Source organism: Parasteatoda tepidariorum, unplaced genomic scaffold (genome assembly GCF_982258835.1).
Source record: "Parasteatoda tepidariorum strain Cologne lab strain unplaced genomic scaffold, Ptep-v5.0 scaffold_18, whole genome shotgun sequence".
In the NCBI taxonomy this organism is placed as follows: Eukaryota; Metazoa; Arthropoda; class Arachnida; order Araneae; family Theridiidae; genus Parasteatoda; species Parasteatoda tepidariorum.
In genome coordinates, this window is record NW_028257377.1 from 1246224 (window position 1) to 1254038 (window position 7815).

The window sequence follows — 7815 nt, forward strand, 5'->3', positions numbered from 1 at the left end:
GCTTTAAAAATTCAAAGACATTTTTCTATGTTAACTAACGGCACGGTATCGGACCTTAATATTGACCTATAATTTTTAAATTGGACCACGTATTATATTACAGGGTAATAGTGTACCCTACCACTGGATATAATTATAGGTCATTTAGGGGGTACACAGCGTGACCCTAAATTTTACTATGTATGCCTACGCGAAATAGAGTGTTCTGAGATGCATAAAATGAAGAAATAAGCGTTCTAAAATGCTTTAAAAATTCAAAGACATCTTTCAATGGTTAACTAACGCAAGGCGCAATATCAGACCTTAATATTGACCCATAATATTTAAATTGGAATAGGTATTATATTACAGGGTAATAGTGTACCCTACCACAGGAAATAATTATAGGTCAATTAGGGGGTACACTATGTATATTTTAAATAGTGCATTAAAACAAGGAAATACGAAGACACTTTTCTATGTTAACTAACGGCACGGTATCGGACCTTAATATTGACCTATAATTTTTAAATTGGACCACGTATTATATTACAGGGTTATAGTGTACCCTACCACAGGAAATAATTATAGGTCATTTAGGGGGTACACAGCGTGACCCTAAATTTTACTATGTATGCCTACGCGAAATAGAGTGTTCTGAGATGCTTAAAATGAAGAAATAAGCGTTCTAAAATGCTTTAAAAATTCAAAGACATCTTTCAATGGTTAACTAACGCAAGGCGCAATATCAGACCTTAATATTGACCTATAATATTTAAATTGGAATAGGTATTATATTACAGGGTAATAGTGTACCCTACCACAGGAAATAATTATAGGTCAATTAGGGGGTACACTATGTATATTTTAAATAGTGCAATTAAACAAGGAAATACGAAGACACTTTTCTATGTTAACTAACGGCACGGTATCGGACCTTAATATTGACCTATAATTTTTAAATTGGACCACGTATTATATTACAGGGTTATAGTGTACCCTACCACAGGAAATAATTATAGGTCAATTAGGGGGTACACAGCGTGACCCTAAATTTTACTATGTATGCCTATGCGAAATAGAGTGTTCTGAGAAGCTTAAAATGAAGAAATAAGCGTTCTAAAATGCTTTAAAAATTCAAAGACATCTTTCAATGGTTAACTAACGCAAGGCGCAATATCAGACCTTAATATTGACCCATAATATTTAAATTGGAATAGGTATTATATTACAGGGTAATAGTGTACCCTACCACAGGAAATAATTATAGGTCAATTAGGGGGTACACTATGTATATTTTAAATAGTGCATTAAAACAAGGAAATACGAAGACACTTTTCTATGTTAACTAACGGCACGATATCGGACCTTAATATTGACCTATAATTTTTAAATTGGACCACGTATTATAATACAGGGTTATAGTGTACCCTACCACAGGAAATAATTATAGGTCAATTAGGGGGTACACAGAGAGACCCTAAAGTTTACTATGTATGCCTATGCGAAATAAAGTGTTCTGAGAAGCTTAAAATGAGGAAATAAGCGTTCTAAAATGCTTTAAAAATTCAAAGACTTCATTCAATGGTTAACTAACGCAAGGCGCAATATCAAACCTTAATATTGACCCATAATATTTAAATTGAACCAGGTATTGTGTTACAGGGTAATAGTGTACCCTACCACAGGAAATAATTATAGGTCAATTAGGGGGTACACTATGTATATTTTAAATAGTGCATTAAAACAAGGAAAGACGAAGACATTTTTCAATGTTAACTAACGGCACGGTATCGGAACTTAATATTGACCTATAATTTTTAAATTGGACCACGTATTATATTACAGGGTAATAGTGTGCCCTACCACAGGAAATAATTATAGGTCATTTAGGGGGTACACAGCGTGACCCTAAATTTTACTATGTATGCCTATGCGAAATAGAGTGTTCTGAGAAGCTTAAAATGAAGAAATAAGCGTTCTAAAATGCTTTAAAAATTCAAAGACATCTTTCAATGGTTAACTAACGCAAGGCGCAATATCAGACCTTAATATTGACCCATAATATTTAAATTGGACCAGGTATTATATTACAGGGTAATAGTGTACCCCACCAAAGGAAATAATTATAGGTCAATTAGGGGGTACACAGCGTGACCCTAAAGTTTACTATGTATGCCTATGCGAAATAAAGTGTTCTGAGAAGCTTAAAATGAGGAAATAAGCGTTCTAAAATGCTTTAAAAATTCAAAGACATTTTTCTATGTTAACTAACGGCACGGTATCGGACCTTAATATTGACCTATAATTTTTAAATTGGACCACGTATTATATTACAGGGTAATAGTGTACCCTACCACAGGATATAATTATAGGTCATTTAGGGGGTACACAGCGTGACCCTAAATTTTACTATGTATGCCTACGCGAAATAGAGTGTTCTGAGATGCTTAAAATGAAGAAATAAGCGTTCTAAAATGCTTTAAAAATTCAAAGACATCTTTCAATGGTTAACTAACGCAAGGCGCAATATCAGACCTTAATATTGACCCATAATATTTAAATTGGAATAGGTATTATATTACAGGGTAATAGTGTACCCTACCACAGGAAATAATTATAGGTCAATTAGGGGGTACACTATGTATATTTTAAATAGTGCATTAAAACAAGGAAATACGAAGACACTTTTCTATGTTAACTAACGGCACGGTATCGGACCTTAATATTGACCTATAATTTTTAAATTGGACCACGTATTATATTACAGGGTTATAGTGTACCCTACCACAGGAAATAATTATAGGTCAATTAGGGGGTACACAGCGTGACCCTAAATTTTACTATGTATGCCTATGCGAAATAGAGTGTTCTGAGAAGCTTAAAATGAAGAAATAAGCGTTCTAAAATGCTTTAAAAATTCAAAGACATCTTTCAATGGTTAACTAACGCAAGGCGCAATATCAGACCTTAATATTGACCCATAATATTTAAATTGGAATAGGTATTATATTACAGGGTAATAGTGTACCCTACCACAGGAAATAATTATAGGTCAATTAGGGGGTACACTATGTATATTTTAAATAGTGCATTAAAACAAGGAAATACGAAGACACTTTTCTATGTTAACTAACGGCACGGTATCGGACCTTAATATTGACCTATAATTTTTAAATTGGACCACGTATTATATTACAGGGTTATAGTGTACCCTACCACAGGAAATAATTATAGGTCAATTAGGGGGTACACAGAGAGACCCTAAAGTTTACTATGTATGCCTATGCGAAATAAAGTGTTCTGAGAAGCTTAAAATGAGGAAATAAGCGTTCTAAAATGCTTTAAAAATTCAAAGACTTCATTCAATGGTTAACTAACGCAAGGCGCAATATCAAACCTTAATATTGACCCATAATATTTAAATTGAACCAGGTATTGTATTACAGGGTAATAGTGTACCCTATTACAGGAAATAATTATAGGTCAATTAGGGGGTACATTATGTATATTTTAAATAGTGCATTAAAACAAGGAAAGACGAAGACATTTTTCAATGTTAACTAACGGCACGGTATCCGAACTTAATATTGACCTATAATTTTTAAATTAGACCACGTATTATATTACAGGGTAATAGTGTGCCCTACCACAGGAAATAATTATAGGTCATTTAGGGGGTACACAGCGTGACCCTAAATTTTACTATGTATGCCTATGCGAAATAGAGTGTTCTGAGAAGCTTAAAATGAAGAAATAAGCGTTCTAAAATGCTTTAAAAATTCAAAGACATCTTTCAATGGTTAACTAACGCAAGGCGCAATATCAGACCTTAATATTGACCCATAATATTTAAATTGGACCAGGTATTATATTACAGGGTAATAGTGTACCCACCAAAGGAAATAATTATAGGTCAATTAGGGGGTACACAGCGTGACCCTAAAGTTTACTATGTATGCCTATGCGAAATAAAGTGTTCTGAGAAGCTTAAAATGAGGAAATAAGCGTTCTAAAATGCTTTAAAAATTCAAAGACATTTTTCTATGTTAACTAACGGCACGGTATCGGACCTTAATATTGACCTATAATTTTTAAATTGGACCACGTATTATATTACAGGGTAATAGTGTACCCTACCACTGGATATAATTATAGGTCATTTAGGGGGTACACAGCGTGACCCTAAATTTTACTATGTATGCCTACGCGAAATAGAGTGTTCTGAGATGCATAAAATGAAGAAATAAGCGTTCTAAAATGCTTTAAAAATTCAAAGACATCTTTCAATGGTTAACTAACGCAAGGCGCAATATCAGACCTTAATATTGACCCATAATATTTAAATTGGAATAGGTATTATATTACAGGGTAATAGTGTACCCTACCACAGGAAATAATTATAGGTCAATTAGGGGGTACACTATGTATATTTTAAATAGTGCATTAAAACAAGGAAATACGAAGACACTTTTCTATGTTAACTAACGGCACGGTATCGGACCTTAATATTGACCTATAATTTTTAAATTGGACCACGTATTATATTACAGGGTTATAGTGTACCCTACCACAGGAAATAATTATAGGTCATTTAGGGGGTACACAGCGTGACCCTAAATTTTACTATGTATGCCTATGCGAAATAGAGTGTTCTGAGATGCTTAAAATGAAGAAATAAGCGTTCTAAAATGCTTTAAAAATTCAAAGACATCTTTCAATGGTTAACTAACGCAAGGCGCAATATCAGACCTTAATATTGACCTATAATATTTAAATTGGAATAGGTATTATATTACAGGGTAATAGTGTACCCTACCACAGGAAATAATTATAGGTCAATTAGGGGGTACACTATGTATATTTTAAATAGTGCATTAAAACAAGGAAATACGAAGACACTTTTCTATGTTAACTAACGGCACGGTATCGGACCTTAATATTGACCTATAATTTTTAAATTGGACCACGTATTATATTACAGGGTTATAGTGTACCCTACCACAGGAAATAATTATAGGTCAATTAGGGGGTACACAGCGTGACCCTAAATTTTACTATGTATGCCTATGCGAAATAGAGTGTTCTGAGAAGCTTAAAATGAAGAAATAAGCGTTCTAAAATGCTTTAAAAATTCAAAGACATCTTTCAATGGTTAACTAACGCAAGGCGCAATATCAGACCTTAATATTGACCCATAATATTTAAATTGGAATAGGTATTATATTACAGGGTAATAGTGTACCCTACCACAGGAAATAATTATAGGTCAATTAGGGGGTACACTATGTATATTTTAAATAGTGCATTAAAACAAGGAAATACGAAGACACTTTTCTATGTTAACTAACGGCACGGTATCGGACCTTAATATTGACCTATAATTTTTAAATTGGACCACGTATTATAATACAGGGTTATAGTGTACCCTACCACAGGAAATAATTATAGGTCAATTAGGGGGTACACAGAGAGACCCTAAAGTTTACTATGTATGCCTATGCGAAATAAAGTGTTCTGAGAAGCTTAAAATGAGGAAATAAGCGTTCTAAAATGCTTTAAAAATTCAAAGACTTCATTCAATGGTTAACTAACGCAAGGCGCAATATCAAACCTTAATATTGACCCATAATATTTAAATTGAACCAGGTATTGTATTACAGGGTAATAGTGTACCCTATTACAGGAAATAATTATAGGTCAATTAGGGGGTACATTATGTATATTTTAAATAGTGCATTAAAACAAGGAAAGACGAAGACATTTTTCAATGTTAACTAACGGCACGGTATCCGAACTTAATATTGACCTATAATTTTTAAATTAGACCACGTATTATATTACAGGGTAATAGTGTGCCCTACCACAGGAAATAATTATAGGTCATTTAGGGGGTACACAGCGTGACCCTAAATTTTACTATGTATGCCTATGCGAAATAGAGTGTTCTGAGAAGCTTAAAATGAAGAAATAAGCGTTCTAAAATGCTTTAAAAATTCAAAGACATCTTTCAATGGTTAACTAACGCAAGGCGCAATATCAGACCTTAATATTGACCCATAATATTTAAATTGGACCAGGTATTATATTACAGGGTAATAGTGTACCCACCAAAGGAAATAATTATAGGTCAATTAGGGGGTACACAGCGTGACCCTAAAGTTTACTATGTATGCCTATGCGAAATAAAGTGTTCTGAGAAGCTAAAAATGAGGAAATAAGCGTTCTAAAATGCTTTAAAAATTCAAAGACATTTTTCTATGTTAACTAACGGCACGGTATCGGACCTTAATATTGACCTATAATTTTTAAATTGGACCACGTATTATATTACAGGGTAATAGTGTACCCTACCACTGGATATAATTATAGGTCATTTAGGGGGTACACAGCGTGACCCTAAATTTTACTATGTATACCTACGCGAAATAGAGTGTTCTGAGATGCTTAAATTGAAGAAATAAGCGTTCTAAAATGCTTTAAAAATTCAAAGACATCTTTCAATGGTTAACTAACGCAAGGCGCAATATCAGACCTTAATATTGACCCATAATATTTAAATTGGAACAGGTATTATATTACAGGGTAATAGTGTACCCTACCACAGGAAATAATTATAGTTCAATTAGGGGGTACACTATGTATATTTTAAATAGTGCATTAAAACAAGGAAATACGAAGACACTTTTCTATGTTAACTAACGGCACGGTATCGGATCTTAATATTGACCTATAATTTTTAAATTAGACTACGTATTATATTACAGGGTTATAGTGTACCCTACCACAGGAAATAATTATAGGTCAATTAGGGGGTACGCAGAGTGACCCTAAAGTTTACTATGAATGCCTATGCGAAATGAAGTGTTCTGAGAAGCTTAAAATGAGGAAATAAGCGTTCTAAAATGCTTTAAAAATTCAAAGACATTTTTCTATGCTAACTAACGGCACGGTATCGGACCTTAATATTGACCTATAATTTTTAAATTGGACCACCTATTATATTACAGGGTAATAGTGTACCCTACCACAGGAAATAATTATAGGTCAATTAGGGGGTACACAGCGTGAGCCTAAAGTTTACTATGTATGCCTATGCGAAATAAAGTGTTCTGAGAAGCTTAAAATGAAGAAATAAGCGTTCTAAAATGCTTTAAAAATTCAAAGACATCTTTCAATGGTTAACTAACGCAAGGCGCAATATCAAACCTTAATATTGACCCATAATATTTAAATTGAACCAGGTATTGTATTACAGGGTATATAGTGTACCCTACCGCAGGAAATAATTATAGGTCAATTAGGGGGTACATTATGTATATTTTAAATAGTGCATTAAAACAAGGAAATACGAAGACATTTTTCAATGTTAACTAACGGCACGGTATCGGAACTTAATATTGAAATATAATTTTTAAATTGGACCACGTATTATATTATAGGGTAATAGTGTACCCTACCACAGGAAATAATTATAGGTCATTTAGGGGGTACACAGCGTGACCCTAAATTTTACTATGTGTGCCTATGCGAAATAGAGTGTTCTGAGAAGCTTAAAATGAAGAAATAAGCGATCTAAAATGCTTTAAAAATTCAAAGACATTTTTCTATGTTAACTAACGGCATGGTATCGGACCTTAATATTGACCTATAATTTTTAAATTGGACCACGTATTATATTACAGGGTAATAGTGTACCCTACCACAGGATATAATTATAGGTCATTTAGGGGGTTCACAGCGTGACCCTAAATTTTACTATGTATGCCTATGCGAAATAGAGTGTTCTGAGATGCTTAAAATGAAGAAATAAGCGTTCTAAAATGCTTTGAAATT